Here is a 23,014-nt window from a genome sequence, read left to right as displayed (position 1 = left end):
AAGCAACTATATCATCAAGAACATACATATAGAACATACACATTCCATGTGCAAATACATGACAGGCCTCTAAGAGCCTGCTCAGAAAAGACATCTAAGATCGTGTACACTTTACACACAGCTTTACATGTAACACGTGATCTCAAGCCAAACTATGCAACACTGCAAAATGGACAGATTCACTTCTAGTGTAAACCTTCAAAAGTGAAAAATCCTGAGCCAGCTCTTCCTGAAAGGCATTAAATACTTTAATGTCAGTCATGAAATATGCCTTAAGATTAGGAAAATAAAACTAAAAATTAGATAAAAACAGTGGATTTAGTCCCCTAATAGTCAAATGCTAGGAATAGGTTCACATTAGGGGTTGAGAATGAGGTTGTTTGCAAAGCTAAAAAAAATTCTGATACCTTCTTTCAGATGGTCTGTTAGGCCTTTGCATCAAACCATGGCTTCAAAAATTGGCAGAGGCTGGCCTTTCAATCTGTAATGAGCATGAACTTTTCTAACAAAAAAATTCCCGAATTTGGGCCACTTTGAAATGTTACAGTTTACTCAGCACTGGCTTCTTAAAATAGAAGAGCAAAAATTTATGAAGGTCTCTCCTCACTGAGCATGCTCGGTCCTTTCTGACTCATCAAAGGCAAAGGAACTGAGAGCTGGGTCCCCTACGCCTGAGCTCATATCTCAGCAGCAAGGAGGAAGAAGCCACTTGATTTGAATGCTGAGGAGTCAAGAGTCAGACCAGAGGGAGGGGGGAAAGACACAGGAGCGAGATGAAAAGACTTTAAGGTTGTGGTTGGTGGGAAAAAGAGAAAATGTGCCCTTCTTTTTTATTATTTTAACTCTAATGTCTCTGAAGAGTGTCTCAGTGCATCCTAAGAGAGCCAGGGTGTTTTCCACTGATCTGTGTAAAATATGGTGTGATGTTATGTAAAGAAATACCTTCAGAATGTGTTACAGCATGTTTTAAAGGGAGATTCTGGGGGAACATCCTGTTTGTGAGGCTCTATGGCTTTGAGAGGTATGCGTGGAGGACAGAGGTGTTGCAGCAGAAAGTGACTGATCTGATGTCTGTGGCAGCATCATTGGCAAACTTACAGAATTTCCTTCTGAATTTTTTTGCCTATTAATGCAGGCTGAATCAGCATAAAATATGCAAGACCTGATCTGCAACTCACACCCTGAAGGGGATAGGGGACTTGCTGAATGGTCGATTGGCTTGTCAAGGTTGAGAAAGGAGGACTGGAAAAGGATGTGGCAGGATCTGCATATCATGTCCAGAGATCAGTGAGGACACGCTCTGACAAGCAATTATAACACATCTGTGCACTGTGGGATCTCCTACTTAAAAATTTTTGAGACTTTTTAAGGTGTGGTTATGGTCGAATCTGATTTCTCTTGGCACAGTAAGCAAGATTATACAGCAATGATGGTTTTGTGCTGGCAAGAATTATGGGTGTGTTGTATCACAGATGTTCTGGCATACAGTCTGTTCCCTTGTGGGGATTTTGGGGCAGTTTCCTTGGTGGTTCAGCCTTCTGTTTCTCAGATCAGTTGCTATCTCAGGAAGTAACTTTTCTAAGCAGTGCCAGAGCTAGTCATTATTTGCATCTTGGCATTGTGCAAGTAATGTTCCACTTCAGCCTCTTACCCGAGAATTACCGAGGAATGCAACAACAGCAGCTGGGGCATGGGTCTTGGTCTGGCTGAGCTTCTGCCAGCAGAGTGAAATATGTTGTTTGCCATTGGCTTTCTTCAGCATTAGGCTGCGTGCAATGTAGAGACAGTGCAGAACCACAGTGCTAGATTAAATTAAACGGAGTCTTGCTGATGCTTGGGCGCAATGTGTGTTTTGCAGCCTGCCATTGGTCCACCAGAGTGGGATCCTGTTGTGGCAGAGCATGTGCTGGAGGGTTCGGGTCCATGGGGCAGAGATAAGTACAGGTCTTGAAGACGTGACTGCTCCAGGGGTCTTATTACCACTGCATTACGTCTCATACAGCCTTCAACATCATCTTGCCCCATCTTGCTCCTGTTTCTTGCTGGTGTGGAAGACCTCAGTGCACTTGTCATATGGTTCTGATTCATGGCAACCACAGAAAGATTCACACTCATCATCATAGGAGAGGTTGGCTTCCAGTCTCTTCTCTGTGCCTGTGTTCTGTGGCCATGGATTAGCTACCAGTGGCTGTCCAGCTTTGGCTGAGGATATCAGTACTCCTGAGAAAAAACCTATCATTTTTCCCCCTGTCAGCTGTTCTCTCTAATAATTCCCCGTAAGAGCTGCAGTTCTTTGCTTGGGCCAGCTTCTGAGGTGGTTAGTACTTACTGAATGATCCTGATCAGGGCTGATCCTGTGCAGAGAATGTCTAGGGAAAAGTGTATGCTGCTTTTTTGAAATGTGTGTGTTTTCATTGTCGCTTTAGTGGTACTGTGGTCCTTGGTTTGGTCACCTTGTGTTAGCAGGATGGGCTGATGATGGGATCCAAGGAGCAGGGGAGTGAGATGCTATAGAGAAAGGAGGTTTCACAAGTATCTTTTTGCAGGCTACATAATATTACACCCATCCATGTCAGGACTTACCTAAGCCAAGGGCAGGTGGGTCCAGGCCATTTGGACAGAGAAAGGGTTGCACTGAGGGATAATGAAGAAGCCTGCTATCCTCATATATACTTGTCATAATGTACTGCTCAGTAAACTATCACTGGAGCTGTGCTCATTTTGTCTCTGCATCTGTTCCTAAAAAAAATAATCTAACTGGCAGTGGAAACCAGTGGCATGCAGCTGAAGGTGTATGTGGGGGGGAGGAAGAAGGCTGCTGGAAAGGTGTGGCGAGAGGCATGGCTCTGGGACCTGCTCCAGAGGTGGGGCAGAAAGGAAATCTGGGACAAGAAAATGTTGCAAGGTCAGGCTGGGAGTTGTCATGGAGGACGTGGCACTGCTCCAGAGGCTGAGCAGGCGCAGAGGCAAAGAGGCTCAGGCCAGGCTGAGGGAGGGGGTCAGTGTCGCTGTCAGTGTGAGCTTTTTCCAGCTGTGAGGCCAGAAAATAATAAGAAACATAAGTAAGTGAAAAAAGAGGTGAAGAGGACAAGCTCCTTATCTGACCAGGTAACAACTTACTGTGTCCTTAAGTTTTTGCTACCTCCTGGAGTTATTGGGGAACTGAAGAGATTGTGACTACCAGTAGCCCAATCTTTCTTGCTGAGGGTTTTCTGTCTCCCTCCCTCACAATTCTTCCCCCTAAATTCTTCCTGCTCCTGCAAGGAAGTCAAACTATCATGGAGGGCAGGAAAGCCCTAGGAGGTTTCCTGTGAACTCTGTGGCACCTCATCAGGACCTGTGGTCCCACTGGGGACGTGGTTAAGTGCCCTGAAATATGGACAAGGTGCCTTTCCCCATGTGTGGTGGTCTCTGGCATCCCCTGTTGTCTTGTACCCCAAGCCCTGGCTTGGGCTCTGCTCTCTTCCAGCACCCTTTGGTGCACACGCCAAGCCACCAGCGTGACGCTGCATCCATAGCAAAGGCCACATGGCTACACAGAGTCGCCTTCCTCCAGGGCTAACCACTCTGTCGGCTGTGCTTGGTTCCAGTGTGGATCCCATGGTGTGGGATGAGAGCCAAGAGAAGGGTAAGCCTCCAGACTGCAGAGGGAGAGGTTCTGGCTTGGTATCAATATTATGCTGTCACACTATCTTGGATGCAAAAGCAAGGGCTGGAAAGGGCCTGAGGCAAAGATCTCATAAGGTGACAACTAAAAAGAAATCTGAGGTCAAGATCTGGGTGTAGATTATTAGAAACTGGGGAAAAAGAGAAATGGAAAATATAGGGCATCAATACAGGGCTATGTTTAAAGAAGAGCAGAGACATAAGGGAGCAGGAGAGGGAAGAACAGGTTGATAGAAATACATGCAGGGTAGCCCTGGGAGACCTAAGAGCATTCTCTCCCATAAATTCTGGGGACACATCCATAAACCAGCAACATTTTTTGGAACTGTCAGAATGCTTCTAGAAAGGATCAACAGTTTATTTTCATCAGTCCATAGCATTCCCAATCAAAGGGAATAGAAGGCCTGCAGCTTTCTTTTGCATATATTCAAACCAGAGTCTGAGGCTGTGATTGTACAGAATAAAGTCTTAAAAGGCAGTATCAGCTACGACATTCCTGCTCCAACCCAGATTCCACACATGCTGCTCCCAGGCACCTGTGGCTTGTTCCTGTTCTTTCAGGAGCGCAGGTACAAGTGTTTGCCCAGCTATCCTGTGACTTAGGTCAGGAAATTGATTTGCTGTGAAAAATAGCTCTGGGGAAAAAAGAAAACAGGATTATCTTTAGTTTCTGTTTTTAAAGTCAAGTCAGTTCCTTGATACGATCTGGCACAGCGTTGGGGGGACAGTGTGCCAGGAGCAGGAGCGAGTGGCTGACAGGCCTGAGCAGGACTACTTTATGGTGCTATTGCTACCAGAGACTGGTGTTACGAAACTGTAATATGAATCTTTCCACAGATGCTGAAATAACCATGAGGCAGTGGTGTGGTGGATCACCACACTGCTTCTCTGCTTTTACTAAATCATAATAATACCTTTTTTCCTTCATATGGGCTTCCTTGCAGGCACAAAAGAGTCGATTATATGCTTGATTAGTTACTGAGTGCTAGATCAGAAAATGTAGAAGTCAGGAGCTTGAGAAATGGAGAGGTTTTCTACACAGTGCAAGCAAACATTTCTTATATAATGTGTTACTTTTCCCTAATGCTGTACAAAACACTGAAATCGTGAATACCCTTTCACATGCATGAGAAAGTTGTACAGCTCTGACAATTTTATCATGTCAATTATATTTAGATTCTGAGAAAGGTCTATGTTTATGGAAGCTGATTCATGTGTAAACAGTTCCAGGACTAGCTTCCTCCTTTACCAATCACTTTTGTTATATTATGGTAATCCATGTCTAAAAAGAATTATGTTAGTGAGTAATACAGTTGTCCGTTATCCAGTCGCCTCCTTTTCCCTTTTCACATTTTGGCCAATTTCGAGTAAATCTGATGGTGGGATAGCAATCTCAAAGATAACAAGTTTCCCCAGCTGTGAGGATACAGTGCAATTAGTACTTTGTTTTGGCTTCCTGCTCTGATGACAAACCCACTTTCCCCAAATAAATAATGAGGACCGAATGCTCCCGAAGGCACGATTCCAAGTGTTCTGCCAGCAGCAGAGTTAATGGCACCCTGGGCTCTTGTAGAGTCATGGCTTGTGCCTGGATTTTCCAGTATCTAATAATATGGACCTCACACTCCAGCCCTTTCTTTACTATGAAATCTTCCTTCTCCTTGTCTGCTTTTGTGCAACCTGGAGAACCTACTTCTTTAAGCCTGCTATTCAGTTGTCGGATTTGTTTGAAATTGGTCAGAGGATGTAAAGCTATTGGGAAAAGGAGGCAACCAAATGATAGACAAACACACACACAGGCAGAGTGATCATATAAACCTTTGTGTTAAAAGCGACTGAACTGCAGTTTTATTGCCTTATAATGGGAGGAAAGGGGGGTAGAGTGGAGTGGAGGAACTGATGCAGGGGAATTCTCTAGACCTTGCAAAGCCTGCTTTGGATAGCACTGAAGTGCAGAAGCAGTGTTCATGGGCTGGTTAACTGTGGCAAGAGCTAAGAAGTCTGTTATAAATGCCCAGGAGAAGTGTAGTTTGCAGCTATGGATTGCAGGAGTGGCTGCCCCAGCCACGCAAGTGGTAGGGTGTCTTCCAGCTCTCTGCTTCTTGAGACGCCTCTAAATACTGAGGAGTTTGCCTGTGTAGGAGAGCAAGCACTCTTTATGCCTCAAATCTTTGATGCTATAAAGAGGAGGGAATGTTGCCATGTCCTGAAGAGCCTGCTGGCTTTTCCCTGAATTTCTTCCCAGGGAACGAAGAAGCTAAAGGTCACTCCACAGAATTTCTCCATCACCACAAGCCTTGGCTTGGGAATGCAGCCACAGGATTGATCTCTTTTTTGAGCAATGTAAGCTTGGTCACTCTAAATGTCTGTTTTCTCTTTAATTTGTTGATGTTTTCCCTGAGATTAAAGAGCCTATTGCTGGTATTTGGCTGGATTTAATTTGGACGCAGTGGAAGAAGTCAGTCTTAGCCCTTTTTATATAACTCTAACCTAGCCCTGGGGATGATGCTGGATCAGAACGGCTCTGCTGGCTCTTCTTCGTAAACAGTTTCTATCCTATGTGTTGCTTATTGTGTGTGTGTGTGTGTGTGTGAGAGAGAGAGAGAGAGAGAGAGATTAGTAAAGTGAAACACTGATTAAACGTTCCCTGATGGTGGCTAACTGATGAGACAATGCAGTATGTATAGTTTATTTTCTATTCTACAGAGGTTTTGGAAACAGTCTTTCCTAGTGTCTGTTTGCTTCTCTGCCATAAGCTCCGCAGTTGCCTGTCTTATAAACGTGCTTTTCTGTGCACAGCTAATCCATGGAGACCTCTGTGGACCAGGAATAGCACGTAGAGCACCTGTCAAGACCACAGGTGCATTCCCTTTGGAAAGACTGAATAGAAATTGAGGAAAAGTTTCACTGTTTGGCGTCAGAACAAAAGCTAATGCCCAATGAATTTTCATTTGGCAAGTAGGCACCTGCATCTCCCTGTACTTAACACTATGGATGTTATTGCCAGCTAAGTTATGCAGTATTAAAGGGATCTTTTGAAGAGAGAAAAAAAAAACAAAAAAACTTAATATGGTTCAGAATTTGAATGGTATGTACAGTTCAACTGGCTGAGACAAATTTTGAACAAAGAATGCAATCAAGGCCGAATACTGACACTGTTACCTGTGCTAGTTTTTGCAGACTCTTAAAGGATCCTGGCTGCACAACAGCTTCAGGGAGGTCTAAAGGTAAAATTCTGGGTGGTGCCTCTCAGATATGCAATAGAAAACTTCAGGCTGAGTGAGCTGTAGGCTGTGTAAGCTCCATTCATGTTCTTCTGGGAGCTGAAGAAAACTTGGATATGAGTCAATAGAATTAGGACTTTATGTAAGTCATGGTTCTGATTTATGCTTCAGAGTAAAACCCAGGCATTTCACTGTATTGTCTGCTGTGCATGTGGACTTCCCTACCCTATGGCTATGCTCCAAGGTGCCAGCACTGAGGAAACCCTCACCTGTGCAAAACTGGAATTTTTTTAGCCTTTTAGCAAGGGAGGGAAGATGAAAAATTCTCTTTTACAGGCTTCTGTTTTGTGAAAATCAGTAAAACTTATGGTATTCCATTGAAACAATGATTCTTCACTAAAACAGGTTTTATTTTTGCTAATAATTTGTCAGGGTAGATACGATCTGTTTCTATTTCCAGGGAACCTACTGGAACAGCGCCCACTGAATTCAATGTATACAAGCTCAGGCTTGCCTGGCTGTTCCAAGGTTTAGAGTCCTTTTGTTTTTGGTGACACTTCCTGATAAGGTGACTTTATTTGAGATAGAAAACATGTTTTCCAATAATGTTTCCATTTGAATCTATTAATTCACTATGGCAAAGTTCCCTAAGTAGCCACTGCTGTTTCCTGACCTTTGACCAAATGTTCTAATAGTTTCCCTATTAACAGTAAGCAGAGGCAAAATTTCAGATGATACTAACAAGGATTGTTTGCTTTTTTGTTTTCACACAGGGACGTTTCTTACTCCATATGAGTTTTCTATGAGACAAAAAATAGTGTATAAGATGAATTGCTACATTAATCAACAAAGAAAAATCGTGACAGTAATATACCACCAAAAGTTTTTCTGAAGAAACTCTGAGATATGAAAACATTTCTCAAACGTGAAGGTCCAGTGATTGCTCATTGCAACTTTTCTAAGCTTTGATCCATTCCACATGGAATCATGAGCTAGAATATTCTCAGCGGTGGCTGGACAAAAAGATTACATTTGGATTATTATGTTTTTAGTTAGGTGCCAGGCTATAAGTTTAAACAATATGGGCAGCAAGTTTTCTCATGTGTCAGTGTGAATGTATTGAATTGAATAGAGCACCTCCCATTTAACTAGCTGGGAATTTAGATTCTTTTGATTTTTGAAAACTTTGAGTTGGTTTTGGGTTTACTTCTGCTCTCAATTGCTGGGAAGGTCTTAGCGATTTTGCTGCAAGCTGAAATTGTAAATGAGAGTAAGATGTGGACACAAAGAGTTACTTTTGTAATCACTAAGTATGATTTTTTTTTCAGTAATGTCTAAATAGTTTTATTCTTCCACATTATATATGTAAAGATGTAGGTCCACTGGCCCTTAGCAACCACAGCTCCTTTAGAGTCAGGGAGGGGAAAATCTGTGCTTAAAAACACACAGCTGCTTTTCTGTTTCAAGGATCTAGCTCAGCCTCCTCAGACAGGTATTGGTATTCCACAATTGGTATTGTGGGAGGACGGTTGCAGCCCGAAGCGCAGGAAAATCTAGAGGGACTCAGCAGAGATGATATCCGTGTTGTGTAATTTTGTTGGCAACCACCCTGCAAAGGCACCAGGCCGGAGTCATGCAGATGCCCCGGTGCCAGGCTGATAGAAGGCGTCTTCACGGAGAGCTGCCCTGCCGACGCCTCGTCCGTGGGTGCGCAGTGCTGTGAGGCAGGCAGCTGGCACACACTGCGGGCTGATGAAAGGAGAAGTGTTGGTGGTGTGTTGGTGGGAGGAAGTAAAGCCACTGTTCCCTGATTTTGAACAGCCTTATGCAAGGTCAATTAAAAAAAAAAAAAGCTTCCTGTAAAGTTGAGGTGGCACTGTGGTGCTATGCCTTTATATTCATATTTGCACCTGGCTTTAAGGCAGCTCCGACTAGGGAGATAAGGGGACATAGCCTGTGCATGGTTTTGTAGTAATCAGGAAGAGATCTGCTACAGCAGTACTACAGCAGTAAAACTTTTGCTTAAAATGAGAATATACAGCACAGAAAGCAGACAAGCAAAGTGAGCATATCACAAGCAATCAACAAGACGAAATCTAACCACTTCCATGTAAACACTCCTGGAACTGTGGCCAGTTCGTCATACCAAGCTCAGAGGAAGGGACAGTACATGAGACTTTTAGCACACTGATTCCATTAGCAAAATGCTATTTCTCTTTCCTTTTCAGCCACATCAGGTGGAATATCTGGGGGGTGGAAATGCTTGTACCACCAGTACTGTGGAGCATGGAGATGATTAAAAAAACCTTTTCTTCAGGAGAGGAAATGAGAAGTGGTGGAGTGAGAAGATGGAAGACTTAGCTAGTTCCGGTTAGGTGACCGGATGTTTGCTTTTTAAGGGACAGAGGAAGAACATCGTTCTGGCATCTTTTTAAAGAAGAGGGAGATGTACTACTATGTTGGGTCAGATGAGCAGTGGAGGAGCTTTGGATGAGAGCTGTATCTTTTTCTGTCTTGACATAATGATGGGAACAGAGTAAAAATGTCTGGGGCTGCTGCTTAATGAATGGAAATTTTTTACCTTGGTGGCAAAATCAGAACACACAGCATCCCAGAGATTTTTTTCAGGCAGCAGGGCAGTCTACCTCTTCTAAAATGGTCCCAGACAAGTGGTATAGCTGATCATCCTTTATAGAGTGACCTAGCTGTTTCTACATCTCTGTTTGCTACCCCCATAGAAACATGATTAAATTGGTCATTTAGCTAACTTAGCTAACTTCTTTGCTGGTTGTTTCATTAGCAAGCTTCTTTTGCTGTTTACTCAACACATTTTGTCCCCATCTTTCTTTCCAGAGTGCTTCCTCTATCGCTATGTTTCAGCTGACTCCATCCAGTTCAGCAGCTCCGCAGACATATCCTCTCATGCACTTCTTCCACCTCACTGGGGTTAGCCTTGCTGTTTCCACTGTGTGCGGGCCTCTTCAGACTGCCTTACTGAGAAGGCAGGAAACAAGATAGTTAAGACACTGGAAACTGCCTATTGTTTCTTCTCCAGCAAAATCCCTACAAACAGTGCTGGGAATAAGCTCCTTTTGTGGAATGTTTTTTGGGAGACACATTGGTGACTTCTGTCGTGAATTTGCTAGGCACAGAGTGTCACTGCTCTGTCCCTCAGGGGGAGAGGGCAAGGAGGTATATTAGGCTGTCCCAGCAGCAGAACAGACATCCAGAAATGCTCTGTGAAGGTGCTTTGAGCTCGGGATGTTTTCCTTGGTAAGGCTGAACACAGAACAGGGAGTCCAAGTGCTACATGCAATATATCCTAGAAGGCAGGACTTCTGAACCATACTGCTAATTAGGAGGGAAAAGCTTCGGGCTTGGTAGCAGCATATGCTTTGATGGAGAAGAGAAAGCAAAGAATCTCAGGGAAAGGCTGAGAAAATTTCTCTTCTTTCTAGGGACAGTCCTGAAGGATCAGTGGGATGTTTCTGTGCAGAGCAGATTTCAAGGCAAGGACAAACCACTGCTAGGTGAAAAGCAGCAGCCCTCAAGACAGGGCAACGTCCTTCTTCCTGTTCGCCCCGGGTGAATCTCAGCAGGTTATGTGAACAACGCCGGGAGCCGTCACCCTGAAGAGCACTTGGTGGTTTCTGAGAGAGGAAGATGTGCATGTATCAGATAGGAAGCGCTGAGGAGCTCCAGGTGGCCAGGTTCAAGCTGTTTCTGTTGCCAGAACAGTTCATCCAGTCTTTGGCTCAGTCACTGTGTGCTCTCAAATTACTCCTGAAAAAGAAGGCGGCTGGGAGCAGCTGGTACCAATTATTCTGGCAACGGCAGCCTGTTCCTTGCTGCTGTCCTGCCTGAGCATGCACGTCCTTCTCTGTGGCTGCACTGTGCAGTGCCTGAGCAGTAATATCAGTGCTTTCAGGGAGCATCAGGCGGACTGTGTGTTCGTTGCACGCTCAGTGTGTGTGCACACACGTGTGATAAATCCATCTTTCCACAACAGCTCTGGACGTGCTGCTCTTGTGGAGAAAGGCTGTGCTGTTGAAGTGCAGCTGATGCAGCCAGGTGACAAAGGAGAGATGCATGGTGCACTGGATGTGGGGTTCACTGAGCTGGCTGGGTACTGCTGTGCTAGGCGATGATGTAAAGGACCATCCCTTCCTCTCCTCCAAGAGGGGAATGGCGAGAAAACTGAGGACTAGTTAGCTGCACTTTGGGAAAAATGGCCCAAGGCTGGCATATGACTTTGCGGACTTTAGGGTTGAATTGAATTGATGACCCTGAAGTAACATAGACAAAAAAGCTCAAATGTGCTGCTGTATTTCTGTCCTCAACACTGGGGATGCCAGAGGCCATGACAGAGATTTAAATGCATCCTGAGAAAAATGATAGGCTGAGATTTAAGAATGGGAAGATGGAGGGTAGAGAGAAAGATATGTGGCCACATGTGCAGTTTTGCTATTATTTTTGACACCATCATTTTACAGTGAAGGAGGAAAACTAAATTCTTGCAGCTATATCCTCTATGGAGTTACTGTCAAACTGTTTATCATGCAAAACTTTTATCTTCCACTTTAAGTGCAATGGCTACAGCTGTTTAAACAGAGTCTAGCTTTCTGAAAGACAGTAAAATCTTCATTCTGTTAATTACATGTGGGTTTGACTATATTTTTGAAAACTTAAAAATAAAAAGGTGAAAACTGAATATTGAAATTTGTCCAGTTAAAAGCAAAACCCAAATATACCTTTCTTTTTAAATTTAAGTCCTGGAATTATTTAGGGTCAACATCTCATTAAGTACCCAACTTTTATGTATTACATTTCTTCTTCCTTTCCCTTCCATATTAGGCAGTAGGAAATTCTCTTCCTATGATTTACCATGATGTAACACCCCATAGCCCTTTTTTTGATTTTTTTTTTTTCCTATGCATCTCAAGACCAGATTCTTCTTCAGTTCTGTATTTTTATTCTTGCACACAGATGGAACTGAAAGTTCCTGCAGCCATTGCATAATGTGGCTGGCAGCCATTAGGTGCCATCAGCTGTCTCGAAGATCTGATTTGGAGTTTTGTGGTGAGGAGACATGATCCTGTTAGGATTCTAGTCTGACTTACACTGGTGGTGGAAATTAAAAGTAATTCTACTGAAATGAAGGAGTTGTGCCAGCCATCTAAATGAGAGGAAAATTCAGTCTATTAATTTCCAAGGGACTGGTCCCTTTAATAAGTTTAGGCTTCATCTAGTGCCTGTTGTAAACAAGGAAGATGCACGTTATTTGACTATAGCTAGATATCCAACATTAGCTGCATTTAGCTGCTAGATATCCACCCCAGGGCAAACATCTAATTCTCTACTGATAGAATGGGAGGCACTGCAGACAGCTAGGGCCCCTGCTGAGAGGTTCACAAGGCAGGGATAAGTCAGCTCAGTCACACTCTTCCATTTCCTTTCCTATGACTCTGTAGGCGCTCCTGCTCTGTCATTAAAATTATGAAATTTCCCTTCTGCAAAAAAGACTTTGGAGCTTTGCAGTCCTTTCCTGTGCCATGTAACACAACCCCCTCCAAAGTAATAGGATCAGTTATCTTGGAAGGAGAGGACAACACCTATCAGGCAGCAGATCTTTTAATCTCTATAAAAGCCCCACCACAGACAATAAGTCTAACCTGCTACACCACCTGTTGCCAGGAAGTAGGTGCATTAGTCAATAAAATTTGGCCTGCAGCACCAAACTGTGTGACCCCTACGTGAAGCCTACATGGTCTGCCAAATTCTTGCCTCTGTGCCCTTTACAGGCACAGTGTGATGCCCATGGACCAGCCAGGTCCTTGCCTTCTGCAAGCCCTCTCCTGATCCTAGCCACCTACACCAATGGCAAGGGAAACACAGTATCTTTCTGCTCTGTCAACAGTCAGCTCACTGTTAATCTCCTGCATGAACTCACAATTCTTTCTCCCCATCTCTTTACCATCTAGACACTTTCACTTTTATTCCTTGTGAACTGCTCATTCTATAGTTTTGCCCCTTTATTCAAGGCTTAATCATGCTAATATGGAAGATGATGTGTGGAAAACTTCAAAAGGGAAAAGATACAGTTATAAGGAATGAGTGGGACTTTGCTGAGGTCAGCTTGAGCTCAAACATTCAATAGATCCTGTTGCTTGCTGTATTTACAAAATGATGCCCTTGAGTTAGTGATAGAAGTGCTTCCTTATCTTGTTTAGATTAAGATGTTTAGTATTATTGATATCCAATTACCTCATTTAGATTAAGAATTTATTTTAATGATAAGGTATTTTAAAAGGGTTTCTACTAGTACTGAGTACATAGACATGACATACAAAGATAGCGCCTGAATTTGTGTGTTTAGGGAAGGAATCTATTTCCTAAGAGGTTGGCCATCTGTTACTGATCTTCAAGAGAAAACTTTAAATCTAAGATTTTGTTTTATTTCATTTATTTTCTTTCTCATTTATTATCCACATAATCATGTTTCATATTGCTGCCATGTATGAGCTCCTCATACCTTGTCTTACCTGAACTGCATTGTTCTTTGTTTACTCATTGTGTCACCTTGTTAATACTTCCACATATCCAGGCTTGCTTAGTGAATAGGCGGAGGAATGGAACAAAAACTGGGAGCAAAGGAAGGTGGTAGTAACTTGAAGGTGGCTGTGTCTGTTGCCCACAGAATAATGACGTATAGCAGGGTATGGTGTGTGGGCTGTTCAAGTACTGCCCTAGGGGGATGGCAGCTGAGGTAGGGCACATCAGGTGTTACGTCTTAGAAGAGTAGGTAGACATCATCTTGGCTGTCTGCAATGTCCCAACAGCGGAGGAGTTGTTGATTATAGTGATAGAAAGCTTCATTAAAATGAGTCATAAAGGGCTGAAGTCACAAAGATCGAAAGAATTATGTTAAAAATAATTTTTTAAAGACTTATTCCAGGAAAGAACGGATTTTAGACAAGTCAGAGTTAGAATAATTCTTCTGGTAATGGTCTGGCTGTATTTTGTAACTAAATAACAAGAAAATGGGTAAAGCAGCAAAGCCGTCGTGGCTGAGGTCAAAGGACTCTGGTTAGCACAAAATGTTAATGTATTGTTCTTGTAATGTTGAAATCATAACTCCAAACACTTCCAGGGATTTAATAATTCAGTTAGAGTTAAAAGAAATGCATTCAGGACCTGATACAGTAACAGAGAATGACTTCCATTTAAAGACACAAACTTAATATTTGTGGCATTGTTACAATAAGGACAAGATAGGAAAGAGAATTCCTCAGAAGATCTTTAGCATGACAGCAGAATAAAGGAAATGGATGCACAGAGCTCTTTTAGATCATATATCTAAACTAGCTGAATAAAGACCCCATCTTGATGAATGCAGTGTTTTCTCTAGAAACAAAATCCAAGGAATTTTAATACCCAACAGTTTTGTACAGAGCCCAGCTCCAAGGGGGGCTCCCTGCAGAGTGGTATTTAGAGATACATGAAAATGTGCCAGAATAGACTAAGGTCTAGTTATGACAGTGAATTTGGCCATGTGTAAAATACCTTCACACTTACAAAGGTGCCTGGCTAGAGTCCAAGGAAATTCATTTCAGCTGTTATATTATTTTTCTGCCAATTATTTGTGGACCTAAAGAACTAATTACATAAATTCTGCTTCCTTTGCTAAGGTGATAACAAATATATCTTCTTCAGAATTATAGCTATAGAAGGCCCAGTGGAAATGTGATAAAATCCCTGTATTTCAAATAGATGCACAAAACCTGACTGACTCCAGCATCTAAAATGACACAGGGAGTGAGGTCAGCCATTAAGAATACATCAACATTTTTGCAAAGTACAGTATAGAGTTAAAATAGAGTATGGAAGTAAGTTGCAGTTATTAGAATAAGTAGACAATTTATACAGCCATGCTATACTGTTTCTTTTTCCCAAATTACTTCTGAAAACCCTAATGCTGAAAACATATGAGAGTTCTTGATCGTCTTTACCTAATTATTGACGTAAGTCATGTTCTCTATGTCCAGAAGATTTAGCAGCATTGGATCCTAACTAATAACTTGAAATTTTCTGCGCATAACATTTTTAAGAAGAGTACTAGGCTAGACTTTCAAAGGTATCTATGCCCCTAAGCATACATGAGAGAGAGTCAGAAGCCCCTGCTTGTCTAATTCTGGACTGAAAAGTACACAGAAAGTACACAGGAGCATCTGCGTCTAAAAATACTCTCCTACTTTGTGGATTAATTAGTATGTTTCAAAGACAGATAATGTAATTCAACGGTAACTGAATTAGCACGTTTAATCATGATAATTTGAACGTTCAGAAGAGTAGAAAAAAAATTACAAGAAGTGCTGAAGATGTGCTCTTGGATTAAAAGCTGAACAAACTGGTGCTGCGTAGCCTAAAAACACAGAACTGATGAGGTGGGAAGCACGATAACAATGTCCTTATGTGTTAAAGGCTGTTGTAAAAGGAAAGGGAACAATCTGCTCTTCATGTCATAGTGGGTATGACAAGATGTAAAGGGCTGAAAGTACACCGAGGATTCAACTAGATAGACAAACTTTTTAAAAATAAGGACTGTGAAACATCAGTATTGGTTTCGGAGTCTCCATCTCTGGAGATGGAACAGAACCATCTTAGTTAATCCTGCATCAGGGCAAAGGACTGGAATAAGTGACCTTTCAAAGTCCCTTCCTGCTTTAGAAGTCTAGGCAAGTAATAGGTAGCTTTTAAAGCAGAAGGACTGTGTGGGTCTGTTCTAAAGTGGTTGGAATTTCCAGCTCTTTCTTTCTAAATAGGAACTATCCGTAAAGTTCATTGTTCAGCAGGCAAAATTCTTGGATTTCACCCTTAGCTAGAAGACTTAATTTCCTGTATGATATCATGAACAGTATTGTATTCTCAAAGAAGAAAGTCCCAGATGCTTTATTAGGAAAAAGAGCAAAAACAAACAAAAAAACCCAAAGGACAGTGTAGTCTGGCAAAGTGAAAAACTTAATAGTGTAACACTGCCTTCCCAGCAAGTTATTTGCTCTTGCTACTTCCTGTAACCTTACCCAAATTAATTAAAGACAGTCACACAGAAGATTTTAGGTACTTACTATCAGCAGTAGATGCCAGTGTGTAAAAGCAAGTTCGCACACTGCTGAGCCCACATGCTTTAGCTGGTTTCACAAACTGGACAATTCTTTGGCTGCTTTACCTATGATGTGTGGTCCACTAGATAAGTAATATAAAGAACTCAGTACTTTAGGCATTTCCTATAACGGAGAGAATCAATTTCAAACTCGCGCGCCAGCAAATATTTAATTACATATAATGGAACAACTTCAACAAGAGTGATCAGGAAAGAGATGTCCTTAAATAGCCCAGAGTTAAGACATGCTTCTGGGATGTGAAAGACTTATGTGCAACTTTCTGCTCCAGACCAGAGAAGGGGATTCCAGCCAAGTTCTGCCACATTTCACGTGAGTGTTCAAAGCTACTGGGCCAATAAATATGGGGTTAGAGCAGAAGAAGAAGGAAAAATATCTGACTTGCGTTTCTGGATTTGATAATGTGGCAAGACCACAGAGATAGGCATCATATGTTTTTAAGTTATGCCATTAGACCCAGGAAGGCTGTTTTAGCATTTTTAGATTTAAAAGGTCTCATTTTGCTTTTTGGCTCTGTCATGGATTCCTACTGTAGCCTTATGTATACTAATGTTGTCAGTAAATCTGCCCAGATTTGTTAAGTGGAAGTTGTTTCTAATCCTATCTGGTGAGTACGAGCTAATGAATGATTAGATCCTCAGGTGGAATACTGCCTAGAAAAGAAAAAGCTTTCTTTTTGCTTTCTAGTGATAACTAGCTTGCCATTTCAATCCCAGCTGCAAACTTGAATCCAAGTAGAGCAGCATTTCACGTGAAGTCCTGTTTTGAACTAGACAGCTTCCAAAACTTTCTCTGTTGAAATTTTCTGGGCTTGGTTGCTGTCCAAACAATGTATTGATTTAATTTGAGCAACAGTATTTTCAGTCACATTTGGAAGAACCATTTCCTCTATTTATTAAACAAATGAATATGTAACTATCTTTCTTTGGAATAGGTCCACAGCTGAGAAAAGAAGGTAGGAAAACAGCATTTCTTTCTGAGGAATGCTTTTGCACATTGTATTGGTAGTTGGCTTGGACCTGGAGGAGTTAGGGGATGTTGAAAACTGCATTTCCTGCACAGTCTGTATGTTTTTATAGTGATGCATTTAGGAATGCTGTTGGAGAAGGGAGAAGGAAGCTGGTTTCTGAAAGACTTTTTGACTCTGGCCCTTACAGAAAACTGAGCCTTTGTCTTGTCTCCAGCTCCAAAAATCCAGTTAATGAATTTGCTCCTGTCTGTTTTCATTTACAAATAAAAGGAGAGTCTAAGAAGTTGCACTGACAGCAGGTTAACAGACCATTACAATTGTAAAGGTAGGCAACAATGAGAAGACAACCCCACAGAATTTCTATGCATCTCCTCAGCTCTGCCCTACAGTGTGTATTCCCTAAGGCCATCAGGTAAAGGTAACATTATCCTGCAGTCCATAGACATTGAGCCCCAAGTATAACTTCTGCCTTGTAGCAGAGCCACTGCACAGCAAGACTTGGCAGCACCTGTTAGTGTAACTGTTCAACAAATCATTTAAGAAAATACTTAAGTGCTTCCTAAGAGGGTGCTTAAGAGTACCTGCCCCCATAATATTTTACAATTTAAAGTATACAGAGTAGCATTACTCATTACTTACAACATCTCTATAGGGTGCTCTTTCGAAGTTCCTCACACTAACCCCTCTGATGTCAGGGAAAGGCTTTTGCGTGTTGCAGGGAGACCTGAATAAAGCTCTCTTTCCGAGTTACGACACCTCAGTAAGGGAGCTGTGTACTTTGTGCAGCTAGTTGCTGATTTGCTGCTTGCTAAGGATACATAAACAGAGCCAACAAAAAACATAATACATGGAGTACTTTGTAAACGCTGATATCTCGTGTTAGGAGACGGTGTATTTTCAAGCACTCATGATTGTTTCAGTTTTCTGATTGAAGCAACAGCCATGGACTTTATAATGGTTAAAAAAAGAAAAAAATCTTGGCAACCGGCTTCCTGAAGTCGTTATTCCCAACATTTCTGTAGCTAGAACAGAAGTCAATGTTACATTTAATGTATAGTTATTTAGAGTGATAGGCTGGTTTATAAGCCTGGAAAAGAAAGAAGACAAGACTGCTTACACTGGCATGTAGCAACTAAGGGTATTATTCATAAGCCAGTTTCTCCAGAAAGCCTCTAAATCGTCACCGCCCACCCTTTCTCCTCCCCCATCTTCCGCAGTTTTTTTTTTACTTTGTTCTGGTAACATGAAGATTGCCCTTAGGAGGGCCAAATTTCAGAACAGCTGTCCAGTCTTTCCTAGACTTTTTCAGCCGCTGCTAATGCCTATTTTTGTATGGCACCTTGGCAGTCACAGAAGTCATGATCAAGGGAATGTCTAAGTGGCAACTGTTTTATTTTATATGTGAACATTTATTAAGCCCTTATTGCAATACATATTGATGCTGGCACAGGTAATGTTGCACGTACTTCAGTAACAACGCCAATTCCAGATCCGGAGGGTTCAGTTTGCAGCCTGAGTGTTTTGTTATGACAGAAACTTTTCCATGTGCTGTTAAAACTGAAAACCAGTGATGCTAAACCATTGGCTGTGCGGCTGCAGAGCTTGGCACTGCAGCGTGGGACTTCTTGAGCTGCTTAATCCTAGGGCTAGTTGAAGGGAATCAGGCTGTGCTCATCCTCAGATCAGAAGAGCATTATGAAAGCTGTTACTTGTCATCTTATGACATTACAGATGTCTTTTTCGGTCCTGTTGTTGGTAGGCTGATACGGCAAATCTAGTGGAATATTAACTCTAGGAATCATATAAAACCGGAGTTCGACTTTTCTGCCTGTAGGAAGGACAGGGGCTGCTGGCGAGCCTGCAGGTGCCCCCTCACTCCCGGTGAGCCCCGAGGCAGGAGTCGGGCTGCAAGCCGGCCTCAGCCTGACGGCAGATCCCTTCTACCCAGGCAAAGCTTGTGCCTTACCGCATCCAGCCACCCTTTTACTTATGTTTGAGCTCATTTGTAAAATGTCACTGCCCTGAGGGAAAGGCTCTCCCACCAGAGAGCACGCCAGCTCTGGGGGATGAGAGGAGGAGGAGGAGAGGGGGCGGGAAGGAGCGCTCCTGTGGGCTGTCCGTCCTCGTCGGACCAGGCCGGGGCGCGAGCAGGCCGGGGGCCGGGAGGGGGACGCCGGGGGGCTGCACGGGCAGAGGCTGCCACCTGCCGGGCGCCGGCAAGGGCAAGCAGCCCGCAGAGGCTGGTGTGTGGTTTCTGTGAACAAGGAGCCGTTCTGCAGCTGTTACCCTCCCCTCCCCACAACAAACGAAAAGAAACCAGGAAACCGCCTTTTTAATGTGATTTCAAGTTTCTTTTTTTTTTTTAATTTCAAGTTTAAAAGAATTTCATTTTAAAGAGATTTGATCAAGACGTTCGAAAATACTGAGTTATCCGGTGACAACTATCCATTCTCGTACAAATGAGGGGGCACTGTCTGGTATAAACTTAGTCTCCCCGCAGAAATGTGCAGGCATAGGCATTGTCCTCATGTCTCAGAGACAGACCTCGAGCTTCAAGACCCTTTGAGATCAGCTCAGATCGCAGCCGCCCTTCCCCACGAGCTGCCATGACGACTGTGGTCCCCACCCAGCAGAGCGGGGCTATCAGGGCGCAAACAGCAGCAGCGGGGATGGTGGCTGGCCCGTGGTAGCAGGGTGACTATGAATCACCGGGGACAGCATAAGATGCTCCCCACAGCTCCGGCTATCCCAGAGTTTTATCTGGAGAGGGGTGTTCCTATTGTGTGCAGAAAGAACCAGGAAAAGACCGAAAAAAAGAGACAGTAAGACCTTAGATGCAGATCATCTGATAAATGTATCAATCCCACTGGTGACTGTAGGATAAATATGCAAGAAATGAAACTGGGCACTTTTCAGCAGTAAAATCAAAAATCCTTCTTTCTTGTCCTTTCTCATTCGTATCCCAGCTCTGCATGTATGGATATGTCTGCCCTCCCCTGCTGAGAACCATGCGTAGGGGAACCACTGCAAAAGGCAGCAGAGGAGGGAGGAGGGAGGCCCTCCCTGTGCTGTGTTCCCTGGGTATGCGGGAGGCTGAGGGCTGTCCCTTAGGCTCCTGCCTGCTCTTGCTTTCTGTCACTACACCTCCCCTGTATTTGTTCAGGACCCTCTTTTCAAAATGCCTGGGATCACGGATGTTTTTTGGTGATACCCAGCTGGATTGCCTGCTATGAAAACAGCACTCTGTCGCAGTTGTTGGTTTGTTGGGGGAGTTAGAAACCCCAATTTAAAGCAATGGGAAAAGACTCTCTAGCACTCTGTCTGCTTTAAGCCTTGCTTCCAATTTGGAAAGGAACATGAACTAAAACCACTGAAAAGCTATCCAGAAAATACTGACTGTACATTAAGTTTTGTGACTGTTCCCACATCCCTCATAATTCTCAACCGCAGCTTCGTACGAGAGGCTAGACACATGGGCATTTTCCTTCTTGCCAGCAGTGGGATAGGAGAAATGTAAGCTTCTCTTTCAAGTGCAAAATCAAAGTATTGACAAACAGTAAGAGCAGAATGTGAGGTCGTATCACTCCTTCAAAACAGGAAATCTGTCCAGCTCCAAGGGTTTTCTCAATACCCTTTTATTTTCATGAATTTGTATTGTGTTCCTTCCCTCTTTTCTGTACAAGAAATAAGTCTAGAGCTCTTTCACACTTACTTCATGCTTATCATGCTATCTGTAAAGAAACTTTTTGGACTCTTTGTACTCAGCACTTTGTTTTTCAGTGGTGTCTTTTCAAGAACTGGCAGTTTTCAGTATGAATATGAGATTAACTTTAAAAATAACTATTCCATATTGTAGGAGTACTGTATAGCAGAACTGTCTTTAACATCTCATGCTTTCTTCAGGTGCCACATTGTAACAGTGATCTAGTTTCGCCGGCAACAGGAAATATTTTAGTTTGCAGTGAGGACATGGGATACGTGCAGCAAAATGCTATGTGGAATTTCTGGGCAGACCATCTCTCATGTGGTCACTTTCAATTGCAGGGGAAAGAACTTAGATCAGCCTTCTAGCCTGATATTTCTACGTTCCTGTTCTTCTCTTGTTAGTTTTAAATAACATTTTTTTAAATAACACAGGCAAGTGTTTTGCAAGGTTTTCTCTTCCTGAAGAGGGAGCTTCCCCCTTCTGCTTTTCAAAAAGTGTCAAGTCATTCCCTGAGCAAGTTTCTGTTTCAGTTTCCACTTGCTTTTCTGTTGCTGGATTTCTGTACAGCAGGAAGGTTTCGTTTTTCGGTATAATTTCTAATGCTTCCCCATCCCCCCCCGCCTCCCCCACAGCCACCTAAACTAGAGAAAAGAGTCATTTTACATGGCTGCCTCTTCATGACACAGCCTTGCCTTTGGGGAGAAAGAGGCTAGTGGTTGCAAGTGTGCAAAGTGCAGAGCATAAAATAAAGATACCAGAATTAGGTTTAAGTGAGTGGCTAAGGTAGGACTACTGGCAGTAATCTTGCTTATCAGCATGAGGCTCAGTGCAGACTTTCCTCCTGGGAAAGAGAACAAAAGGTGAAATAGTGCTAATATAACCTGCATGACATTACTTTTCTGTGAAGCGCTAGTGTGCAAATGAGGCCAGAAACGGGAAGTGATGGAAAACAGGATGTGTTAACATTTGTCATCAGAACTAAATTGCTTTTGGTCTCCAGGCCAGCTAGTTTAAGCTTGGTCAGATAGCTCTACATTGCACTGCTGACTGCACTGTAGATACATATGGGCACATGCACTGCTTTGAAAAGCCAACTATATAATATAATCAGTCCACTTATGGATATGACTCATTGCTCAGGGACTTTTTTTTTAAACCATCCTTGTTGTACTGAGGTTGGGAAATTCCAGTGTGATGAAACAAAAATTTCACATTCTATTTAATTATCACAGATTTAAGAGATTTGGTGTCCTCTTTTTTACAATCTGTCTCGTTCAGATCAGTTATACTGACTCACTGAAGCCCTGAGAGAGGTGGACAACCCTAGTTTCTGGTGGCCAGATGTCAAATGCCTTACTTTGAGAGGTAAAGATGGGAGCTGAGAAAAGCCAAAGTTCAAGTCATACAAATGCCAACATACTTTTAAGCTTCATTTATGCCTTCCTGGGTGGGACATGGTACAAGGAGCAGTCTGTCTACCAGGGCTAGTGAGAGCATGGAGCTTTCCTTCTTTCTGTCTTGACTGTGCTTCTATATAACTGCAAGCTAGGAAATAATGTGGCACAACATACACCAGTATTATGCTACTCTTCTGAGGGGAAACTCCCAGGCAGGTATGTTACCCCTCTGTGTATGAGTGGAGCCTTGCCAAAACATGGCAACGAGTAACATGCTGGACCAGCCTGTGCGAGATCTGTACAGACAGCATAGGCACAACTCACTTACACAACAGCATCCCTTCATCAGGCTCTGTGGTTAGACAGTCCAGAGGTTGCACAAGTCTGGTGCATGGATGTTAAACCATCTAGCTATAGGTGCTTGAAAGTTTTCCTTTGAAAAGCAGCACTGTGTCGGGATTTTGGCAATATAGTAGTGGCATACTGACATATTAGACCTGTGAATCACTTAAAAAATGCAAGGAGGTTGGAGGTAAGAGGTTCCAAAGTGGGTTGGGAGGTATTTTCAAGCACTTGGCATCTATGTAGCATTTGAGAACTGGGGAAGGGCTGTACAATCAAAGCTGGGCCTTGGCTTGGCAACAAAATGGCCTCTCTGGCCTTTGGAAGCCCCACAGGTAAGTTTTTGAAAGACTGAGAGTTTCTGAAGCTTCTTTAAGTCCTGTTTTTCATTTCAGTCTTATGCTGAATGCAACTAACAGAACCATGGCTGCATTTCTAACTCTCTTCAAGGGCTACACACTGCCCTCACAAGTGTTTTACTGCCAGTAGTAGCACGACCTTTAGGAGCAAGTCCCCACTGGAGGCCTGGG

At 43.0% G+C, this 23,014-nt stretch overlaps 1 long non-coding RNA gene across 2 annotated transcripts in view; it reads left to right on the top strand.

Annotated features, from left to right (window-relative positions):
- Positions 1 to 23,014, top strand: part of LOC112979761 (uncharacterized) — a 77,827-nt gene that overhangs the window by 24,908 nt on the left and 29,905 nt on the right. The window lies entirely within an intron of this gene.

Source organism: Dromaius novaehollandiae, chromosome 6, assembly GCF_036370855.1.
Source record: "Dromaius novaehollandiae isolate bDroNov1 chromosome 6, bDroNov1.hap1, whole genome shotgun sequence".
Lineage (NCBI taxonomy): Eukaryota > Metazoa > Chordata > Aves > Casuariiformes > Dromaiidae > Dromaius > Dromaius novaehollandiae.
This window is presented reverse-complemented; position numbering and strand designations above follow the sequence as displayed.